Source organism: Hemicordylus capensis, chromosome 1 (assembly GCF_027244095.1).
Source record: "Hemicordylus capensis ecotype Gifberg chromosome 1, rHemCap1.1.pri, whole genome shotgun sequence".
Lineage (NCBI taxonomy): Eukaryota > Metazoa > Chordata > Lepidosauria > Squamata > Cordylidae > Hemicordylus > Hemicordylus capensis.
Genome location: NC_069657.1, coordinates 65,896,192 through 65,907,434, shown reverse-complemented (window position 1 = coordinate 65,907,434; position 11,243 = coordinate 65,896,192). Strand labels below are relative to the sequence as shown.

Here is an 11,243-nt window from a genome sequence, read left to right as displayed (position 1 = left end):
GTTAGAGTGTAGCCCAATTCATATCCAAGGTACAAAAATCCCACTATTTGCAGCGGGGTTTTTTGGACAGCTTCGAGTTCTCAGTAAAGCCTCCCCGTAAACTCACAGTAAAACCTGCTGTGCATAAACGTCCCGGGGAAGCATTGTCAGGGGGCTGGTTAACTAACATAAGGAACATGCGTGATACTGTTATGGGGCTATGATATACAAAAATAAGACACCTCTTCTATGCAACTGTTCCTCAACAAGGTGGAGAAATTGGAGAGATGAAGCTGGACTGCCACTGAAGAGACAAGTTTAAACAGCCAGTGGCTTTGTCCTGGGTGGTCTTCCATGTGATTTCTCTAAAGTAAGTGTCTTGAAGATTCAGTCAAATGACCTTCCTAGCTTGTGCCCTTAATCTCCTTCGCTGCCCTAAACCAAGACTTTCTGCTTGAGAATTAATTCGGACCGGATAAGTTAGTTCCACATATAGTTTCCAGGAGAAATGAGACTACTTATTTTTCCTGTGCCCCCCGCTAAGGTCATACTTCTCGGAGGGTGCCAAAAACTCCTGGGCAAGTCCTGCTACTTTCCTTTGCATGCTTATTCTAGAGTAAGTCCTACTGTTAATGGAGAGGAAGTAATTGGAAGAATTCTTGTAAAAACTGAGGAAGGGATGATGGAATCTTTGTTAAAAAGTGGGGGAAGGAATCCCTCCTACCCAGCACGCACATTGTACTCATATCTCTGACATTATCCACAGCAGCCCACAAGGAATGAGTTCTATTAGTATATTTTAAAAAAAAATGCCAAACCCCCTTTCCTCCTACTTTATAGACAGCACAGCACGAAAGAGGCAGTAATTGTTAAGCAGGAGCCTTGGGTTTAAAGGAGAGAAATGCACTCTATGTATGCTCATAAGTTGTGCCCTCTTTTGACAGTTTTTACCAAAATTATCTGAATAGAAGACAAACCTGAATTTAAGATGACCTCCTTAATAATATGGGTTAAATATAGTTTATACTATTTATTCAAAAGGAAGCAGACCCTGGATTTGATGACACCCCTCTCCAGTTTCAAACATCAAAGAACTTGGGAAAAGCCTAGTCTTGGATTCAGCTAAATACAGTACAATGTTTTACTATATAGACAGCAGGGGAGGAAACAGACAGCAAGAAATGTGATTGAACATGGCACAAGCTTATTTTTTAAAAAAAATCCTATCCACTTAGCAACAAAATACTAGTGTGGAGGTGATACCTATAATGCCTCCTTTAAGAAGTTGCTAAAGCATCTTCCATTGATAGCTATCTGCTGTACAACTGGTAATAGTCCTCTAAACTCAACTGATACAATAGCCCTAGTGCCAGTTCAAACTATACCAACCCAGTACATATGGGGGGGAAAGGGATGGTGTCAAGAGCGCATCCATTGGAATGTCCTGCACAGATGTCCCAACACCCTCTTGGCATCTCTTGATCATGTACAGGGGGCTGTACGTCTGAATGACCCCCGAAGATGTTCCACAAATAACACCTGAACCTGAACCTGAACCTGAACCTGAACACCTGAACTTGCTTTTGGCTCTGAATACCTGACTTCCAAAAACATTGAAGTGCAAGCAGCATTGAAAGGCTGGTTTTCTCAATAGACAAACGTAATCAGGATTACTATGTACTGAAAGAGAACATTTGCTACAGCATTTGTTTTATAAGTTAGCTGCTCTATGTACTCTGTTGCTGTTGAATGCCTTTCTACACATCTGATTTACTCAGAGGCTGGAAAGTAGGAGAAAACCTGCCCTATATTTATTCAATAACATTTCAGTCCAGCTGCTTTTAAAAAGGGCCAGTTGCAGCCAGAGAGGTACACCTAGGTAATTTTGGAGCCTGGACCTAACGGCCTTTGGAGGCCCCCCTCCCCTGCAAATTAAGTATCATCATGCTCATCTGGGTGACCACACCACCCGGGACAGACTAAAGAGGATTTGGGGGGGGGCAGGGGCTGTGGAGGCCCTGGACATCGGCTCCAAAGTCGCACCTCTGGTTGCAGCTCTCTTGAATTGCAGGTGGGGCTATTATTTTGCCCTTTTCATTCTTAGGTGTCCGTCACCAAATAAGTAGGCTTTAAAAATCTAAATAATTCACTCTGTTCCCACTAACAGGTCAAAGAGTGAGAGTTGGGGCTACGTCTGCCCAAATACTGGTTTGATGACAACTAGATGGGGTTTTGCTGTGTTCTTACTTGCACAATTTTGACAGAAAGACACATGGAAAGCTGCAATATTTACAATATTCCAAAGAGTGAAACTGAAATGTAAGTACTGTAATATGTATTAATTGATAATGTTTTGCACATGGGAACTTTATCTGAATTTAAGGACCAAAGGCCAGAAATGAGCTGGTTGCTTCAGGAAAACAAAATCTATTTTTGTTATCTATGTGGGCAACAGTTAAATGAAGGGAACATCTGTGTATCAAGTAGAGCTGCACTGCTTCTAATTACACCATTATTTTGTTCAGCGCTAAATTAGTGACTAAGGGTTTGGATCATACCCTCAAATGGATAGACTCTAAGACATCATTCTCCAAGCTTGCTATATAGTTAAGAGTGGGGGAAAAAATCCTTCCTGGTTCCTTTTGAAAATAGGTATTGACTCATAATTGTAGTTGTCATGAGGAAGGGGAAGTCATTACATAATTGAGTTCTTACTGCTATCTTTATTTTAAGGTTCCTGTTTAATAGGACAAACGTTTTGCTCAAATAGGTGAGTTTACCGCAGTGAATTTAAACCAAGAAAAGAATGGGTAGTAGGAAGTAGATACATTGAATACAGTGGAGTTGAAAAAGAATTGAAATACTTTGAAGAAGCTTTATTATTCCGGAGTGCCCTAAATGTTAGTTCCAGTTATAAATGGCCCAATTTTGTTGGGAGGCTGTTATCCCTTTAGATGTATCACATCCTTCTGCTGAAATGATTTCATTGCATGACTGATCTAGTCATAATGAATCATGACATCTCCAAGGAAAAGAAACGATAGCTGACTTAAAGAAATGTAACTTTTTAAAAAAGCAGCAACTCATGAGAAGCACCCTTCTTTAGTTCCCATGAGCATAAATAAGGATATTGTAATGATAAATAAGGATATATCTCTCTCAAGTGTTCTTTTTCACACACTAGTTTGATATTCATTATTTCTGTTTTACTTGTTAGTATGAATAACAACACCCTGAAATGATGTACTAGAGCTTAAGCCAGTTTTCTTTGATGCATGTTTCCTTAGATTTATTTGTTGCATGTTCAACAAATATTTCAAATATAGTGCTGTAATTTAAGGACAGAAAGTTGGATTACTTTGATCCCACACAATTACTGCTTCTGTTTTTCTTGTTAATATTGTTGCGTGATGTTTTAATGACCATTTCTCATAGTGTTTATGTGTGCACAGAGCTTGTAGAAGACTACATGAATTCTGACTATTCAAGCAAGGATCCAAAGAATTGATTTGGGAGAAGAAAGAAGGCCTATGGGAAAGAACTGCATGCATAGCTAAGATTTGACTGGTCATTTTGGCTAGAACTGCCAAATGCTAAAGAGGCAAGCCACTTTTATAACTGAAATATGGGTTGCTTATTTCAAAGCTGGAATTGCAGTGGAAATAACCAGTGAAGATCTTTTTTTGTCACAGTTCTGTGTGCAGTTGTCCCACTGTATGCATAATACTTGTTTGGATCCTGGCACTGTTTACGTATAAGTTATAGAACGTATTTAGTTGGGAGAACTGATCTTGCTTTTCATCTTGTGTGATAAGTTATGATTATACTTTAGCTCTGTTCTGTTGGAATATTTCCTGTCTGATTTACACAGTCAGAGAACTGGCACAATAATGGATCCACCAATTAACGTTTTCCTTGAAAACTTCTCCACAAATGCCATCTTCTCTAGGTATTGAAATCAGAATTTCCACAATTACATCTTCTGTGACTGATGGCCAAGTATCCAAATTGTCTAAGTTGAGAGTGATTTCTAATCCTTACTTCTGTTAAAAATTGATTGAAAATGAGACACCCACTTATATTGTGGAACTTTTAGAACACTGCTATTTGCCAGAATCTGCCATAGTGTTTACACTTGGTTGCCAAACCTAAATCCCTCCAGACAGGGGCATAACTACCATTAGGCAAGGGGAGGCGGCTGCCTGGGGGCCCCCACGCCGCGAGGTGCCCCCCAGAGGCAAGTCACATGTGAAGTGAGTGAGTGTGTATCAGCGAGGGGCCCATTTTAAAATTTTGTCTCTGGGCCCACTCCAGCCTCATTACGCCCCTGCCTCCAGAGATTATTTTTTTCATCCTTATGACCAGATTATACTTCTTTTTGGATTTTAAAAAAGACTCTAAGTTTTCAGAAGTAAAATTGAATTTTAGTCTTCTTGTAGGTTGATGAATAACTTATTTTGACTCTCTTCATCAAACCAGTTATTACTTATCAGTGCTATCATGTCTGGATGATTTCTTTCCCCTCAAGAATCTGTTGAAACTGCCCAGCAGAATATATGTGTTGGCATCAACCAAATGGAAAGGTCATAAAGGAATTGGTGGGAGCAGAGTTCCCTGATAGGGGAGCCACTAGATACAATTAGTGTCAAAGGCTATATAGTAGAATTTTTTCTAAATAATAGACAGCTTTATTGAAATTAGATGTGACTATGTTGATCAAGTACTACTATAGAAGAAGGTTCTTTTGTGTTTGTGTATTGTGGTTACTTGAAATTTGATTTCTGCTCTCCTCTTCTCTCCCTGCCATTTCTCTTTTGCCTTTATTTGATCATTTTCTTGCTCAGATTCATTTGTAGCAACCAGTACTAGACCTCGAAGCAAGGCCTAACACTGGCCACAGGAATAGGGCTTTCTGTCACAAATAATGTTCTACTGTGTTATCTCCAATGGACAGTAAGTCTAGACTTCCATTCCCAATCTTCCATTCTTTTCAAAGGATAGCTATAAGCAATTCTCTTAGTCCTTTAGGTGTAGGCTAGTTGTGTGAGGCCTTAATGCCAATGTACAACCACTCTGAGGTTCACTTCTGCTACAGTATTGAGCAGGCAATCAGGAGATCATACAACTTGGGTACCTGGTGCAAGGGTAGTGTTGGAAACTAGGTCTTTCCCTGCCTTAGCTCCTCAGGCTTTTGCGATACAATTAACCTCATAGTTCCTCTGTTCCACCCTGCTGTGACAGTTATAGACTTAAATATTGGATTTTCACTGAGCTAAGCCTTTATGAAATTCTGGCCAGGAAAGTTTAAAAAACTGCACCATGATTCTTGTATGTAGAGGGCTATATTGCTACAGACATGAATTATCTGTTGCTTTGCTTGTCCCTCTTATCTGAGTATATGGAGCCAATTTTACATTTCAAAAGAAACCATCTGTTTCTCTTCAGATGCCCGGAGGGCCCACTTTGTGCAGCGACACACAACAATAATAACATTTGGACTTTCACCAGTATAACTTTGGAGGTTTCTTGCACATCCTTTTCTCTCCAAACTGTCTTTAGTTTCTTCAGCACTAAGAATGTATTAACTCTTTTGGATGCTCATAAATCAGTTCCATTCTCAAATGACAGAACTAGCATAATAGAGTTCTTTCATGTCTGTTTCATCCTTCGAGAGCAAGGTTTACATTAGTACTTTTGTATAAAATTTGAAAGACTGTAATGAGAGTAAGAAACCCAACTAAATTCTTTTTTCATATCTCAATGGGGTCTCTTGACCCCTCTGCTATGACTGACACTATCTTGGCCAGGATAAAATTTGCATCAGAGTTGACCAAATAGGCATAAAAATACAATCTAAGATGAGCAATGGCATGTTATATTATTACAAATTAAAAATTTGTTACAAATTTATAATGCTTATAAATAAAGCTCTTTTAATAATAGCTAGTGTAGCAACCCTGGAACTGGCATTGTGCCTCTGAGGCTGGAGATGGCCTACAGCCACCAGACTAGTAGCCATTGATAGACCTGTCCACCACGAATCTGTATAAGTCCTTTTTAAAGCCATCCAAGCTGCTGGCCATCACCATATCCCATAGCAAAGAATTTCATAGCTTAATTATGTCCTGTGTGAAAAAGTACTTCCTCTTGTTGGTTCTAAATTTCCCGACCTTCAGGTTCATGGGGTGACCCCTGGTTATAGTGTTGTGAGAAAAGGAGACACATTTCTCTCTGTCTACCCTCTCCACTCCATGCATGATTTTATACACCTCGATCATGTCTCCTCTTAGTCACCTCTTTCCCAAGGTAAAGAGCCCCATATACTGTAGCCTAGCTTCATAAGGAAGGTGCTCCGGGCCCCTGATCATCTCGGTTGCCCTCTTCTGTACCTTTTCCAGTTCTACAATATCCTTCTTAAGATACAGTGACCAAAGCTGTATGCAGTACTCCAGATGTGGCTGCACCATAGATTTGTATAAGGGCATTATAATATTAGCATTTTCATTTTCAATCCTCTTCCTAATGATTCCTACCATGGAATTAGCCTTTTTCACAGCTGCCACACACTGAGACACTTTCAATGAGCTGCCCACCATGACCCTAAGATTCCTATCCTGGTCAGTCACTGACAGCTCAGATCCTATCAGCGTATATGTGGAGTTGGGTTTTTTTGCCCCAGTGTGCATCACTTGCTAACACTGAACCGCATTTGCCATTTTGTCGCCTACTCCCCTAGTTTGGAGAGATGTTTTTGCAGCTCCTCACAATCCTCTGTGGATTCCACTACCCTAAATAGTTTAGTGTCATCTGCAAATTTGGCCACTTCGCTGGTCACCCCAACTTCTAGATCATTTATGAACAAGTTAAAGAGCACTGGTCCCAGTACCGATCCCTGGGGGACCTCACTTCCCACCTTCCTTCATTGTGAAAACTATCCACTTATTCCTACTCTCTGTTTCCTGTCCTTCAGCCAGTTACCAATCCACACATGAACCTGTTCCCTTATTCCATGACAGCTAAGTTTACTCAAGAGCCTTTGGTGGGGAACTTTATCAAAAGCTTTATGGAAGTCCAAGTTTACTATGTCAACCGGATCACCTTAATCCACATGCTCTCAAAAAACTCTCAAAAAAATACAAAAGGTTAGTGAGGCAAGATTTTCCCTTGCAGAAGCCATGCTGGTTCTCCTTCAACAAGGCCTGTTCCTCTATATGCTTAACAATTTTGTCCTTAAGTATGTTTTCCATCAATTCACCTAGCACCAAAGTTAAGCTGAATGGCCTGTAATTTCTCGATCCCTCCTGGATCCCTCTTTGTAAATCAGAGTCACATTGGCTACTTTCCAGTCCTCTGGTACAAAGCCTGACTGTAGGGACAAGTTATATATTTTTGCTAGGAGATCGACAATTTCACATTTGAGTTCCTTCAGAACTCTTGAGTCGATGCCATCTGTCCCTGGCAGTTTGTTAATTTTTAGTTTTTCAAGACTGTTTAGAAGATCTTCCCTTGTCACCTCAAATTGACCCAGTTCCTCAGCCACTAAACCTGAAAATCTCAACTCTAGAGAGGGTATGTGGTCAGTATCCTCTGCCATGAAGACAGATGCAAAGAGCTCATTCAGCTTCTCTGCAATCTCGACCTGGCAGTGCACATGAGCTGCCACACCAGGCTGGGTGGCTGCCCGTGCCTGAGCTTGGCTGCTTGGGTGCACAGCCTCTATATCTATTAATAGTTATGAGATGTAACAGCTAAATCTAATTCTTGTTCAGAGGCAGATCACTCTGAATGTCAGGTTTCTGGGAATAAAAAACAGGGGAAGGTCATCAGCTCTCTTTTTTGAACTGCCAGAAGCATCTGGCTGTCCACTACTGGAAACAGAATGCTGGGTGAAATTGACTTTATGTTTTTAAGTAAGGCTGTGTGTTTTTCATCTGAGGTGTTGTGGGAATGATGGCATGCAAGTTGTGTGGTTGGCATTGTGGTGTGACCAATGTAAGTTATGGTGCTTTATCCTAAGTTCATACTCCTGGAATAAAAATACTCCTTATTCCAATACTCATAATAAAAATACTCCATTGTTCATGCAACCTGTACTGCTCCTAAACCAATTTGGTTATGGGCTGAAAAGGCAACAAAGTTGAGTTATTTTTTTTCTTGCATGTATACAACATGTATACCTGGTGAAAGGATGGGAGTCGTCTTACCTTGCATGACTTTGCTAATCATCATCATCATCATCATCCCAGAATGTTGGGGGCAATATGCTAAATCATTGTGAACCACTTAGAGAGCTCCGGCTATAGAGCAGTATATAAATGTAAGTGCTATTGCTATTGCTATTGCTATCATCATCAACAACAACAATATGGTGAAACGTAACTTTAATAAATCTATACCGGATCGGTCGTCGCCTGGGTCAACAAGGACCATGCCAGGTGCTGGAGTCCCTGGACATCTGGTGGCAAGTGGGCAACAGGACCCAGGATCTTCAGTTGAGCAACCAGGGCTGAAGACAGCAAAGTTACTGGAAGAAACATCGCTTAACCAACAAGGAAAAAAATATATGAAAAATGCCAGCAAGGAAAAAAATATACGAAAAATGCCAACAAGGAAATAATGATCTGCTATTACAAGTCTAGTCCAACTAGAAGAGGTTATTTAAAAAGAATGTACCAAATTTGGAGAGAGAAGCATCCAGATACAGAAATAACAGAACAAAGGCTAGCAGACCAGAGAAGATTCATAATAAGAAATAAAGTATTCACAGGAGTTGAGCTGGAAGAACTGCAGAGAGCAACACAGGCTCGAGATATGGAAGAAGAATTACCACCAACTGAAGCAGTTGCTCAGGCGCAGGTGGAGGAGATGTTGGAAATAGAAGATGCCATTGTTGCTGAACTGTTTCAAAATCAAAACCAGGCAACCTCCCCTTTGCCTTCACCTCAAAAACCCGAATGCAGTTTAACAGAAAAGCAACAAGAACTAAAGCAAAAAAAACCCAAACCAAAACAAAACTGAGCACATGAACCAAAAAACCACCAGGGTTCGACTTCCAGCTCTAAAAACAGTTGCCGAAAAACAACTTGCTCAGGTATTAAAAGATGTAAACGCTGCACTTGCAGAAATAACTACCAATAATTTGCAAGAAACAAACCAACTAATGTACAGTGCAGCAACAATAACAACACAAGAGCTCAGATATAAGATCAATGGACCTGTAAAATAAGAATGTAGTACATCACCTAAATGGAAGATTAGATTAGAAAATAAAATCTCCAGGCTTAGATCAGATGCTAGTAAATTGAAAGATATGAAAGACAAGAAGCTGAAGAATGAAAACACCAACAGTATCTGATCCAAAAATACCACCTAGATTCAAGGAAAATTAGAGAAGTCCTGGAAATAATAAAGCAGCAAATAACAGCAGTGTCAAAGAAGATTAGCAGATATGAAGCCAGAACTACACAACACAGGCAGAATCTCCAATTCTAGTCGAATCAGACACGTTTCTACCAAAGCATAGAAGGAGAAACTGCAAGAAACGTAGGAACACCAAATAAAGAAGAAACAGTGCAATTCTGGGGGAAATTATGGGACAATCCAATAGATTATAATAAAAAAGCAGGCTGGATGAAAGAGGTCAAAAAATGTAACCAAGAAATGCAAGGTCTAATAATAACTCCAGAATTAATAAGTGAAAGAGCAAAGAAAATTAAAAATTGGACTGCTCCGGGCGACGATGAACTGCATGGTTTTTGGCTTAAAAACCTAACAAGCCTTCATAAACAACTATCAAAACAGTTCAATCACATTTTGCAAGGAGGTGATATTGAACAATGGCTAACGACTGGGAAAACTCATCTCATCATGAAAGACCCAGCAAAAAGTGCAGTTCCAAGTAATTATAGACCGATAACCTGCCTGCCAACCATGTTCAAATTATTAACTGGAATAATAGCAGATGAAGTGATGCAACACTTATTAACTAACAAACATCTTCAGTTGAACAGAAAGGAAATTGCCCGAACACCAGAGGCACAAAAGACCAGCTGCTGATTGACAAAATGATTTTAGAAAATTGCAAGAGAAGAAAAATCAATCTAAGTGTTACATGGATTGACTACAAGAAAGCCTTCGATTCATTGCCTCACACATGGATACTAAAATGTTTAGAAACAACTGGTGTCAGCAAAAACATTCAGATATTTATAAAAAAAGCAATGAGCATGTGGAGTATACAGTTAACAATCAATGGCGAGACACTTGGACAGGTTAGCATTAGAAGAGGCATTTTCCAAGGGGACTCACTATTTACTCTGTTGTTTGTAATCGCCATGACCCCACTTTCACAAATACTAAACAAAACAGGCCTCGGATACCAAACATCTAAAACATCAAGTAAAATCAGCCATCTGCTGTACATGGACGATTTGAAGTTGTATGGAAAGTCCCAGTCAGAAATCAAATCACTGCTAAACACTGTCTATATATTCAGTTGTGATATAGCAATGGAGTTTGGACTAGACAAGTGTGCTGCATTAATAATGAACAGAGGGGAAATAAGAAAAACAGAAGGAATAGAACTGCCCAATGGAAGCAACATCGAGAACCTGGAAGATAAAGAACATTACAAATACTTGGGCATGTTATCTCCAGGCTGATAACATCGCACACACTGAAGTTAAAAGAAAAATTGGAAGTGAATACATCAGGAGAGTCAGAAAAATCCTCAAGTCCAAACTCAATGGCGGGAACACCATACAAGCCATAAACACCTGGGCTATACCTCTTATCAGATACACTGCAGGAATAATAAACTGGACCCAGGCAGAGCTAGAGACGCTAGATCGTAAGACCAGGAAAATCATGACCATCAATCATGCTCTGCACCCCCGCAGTGATGTAGATAGGCTCTACCTCCCTCGCAGCTCAGGTGGAAGAGGAATGCTGCAAGTCCATCAAACAGTAGAGGAGGAGAAAAGAGGCCTTGAAGAATATATCAAGGACAGTGAAGATGCACTTCAAATGGTCAATAATGCGAAACTATTCAACACCAATGAAACAAAACAGGCCTATAAGAAAGAACAAGTCAAGAACCGAGCAGAAAAATGGAAAAATAAACCACTGCATGGTCAATATTTGCACAATATAAGTGGAAAATCAGACATCACCAAGACCTGGCAATGGCTTAAGAATGGCAACTTGAAGAAAGAAACAGAGGGTTTAATACTGGCTGCACAAGAACAGGCACTAAGAACAAATGC

General features: G+C 40.0%; 1 long non-coding RNA gene across 1 annotated transcript; it reads left to right on the top strand.

Annotated features, from left to right (window-relative positions):
* The first annotated feature begins 257 nt into the window (after nucleotides 1-257).
* LOC128341068 (uncharacterized) lies at nucleotides 258-3,568 on the top strand. Its single transcript, XR_008314186.1, has 3 exons — nucleotides 258-349; nucleotides 2,147-2,298; nucleotides 3,432-3,568. It is a non-coding gene; the product is annotated as an uncharacterized LOC128341068 (long non-coding RNA).
* The last annotated feature ends 7,675 nt before the right edge of the window (nucleotides 3,569-11,243 follow it).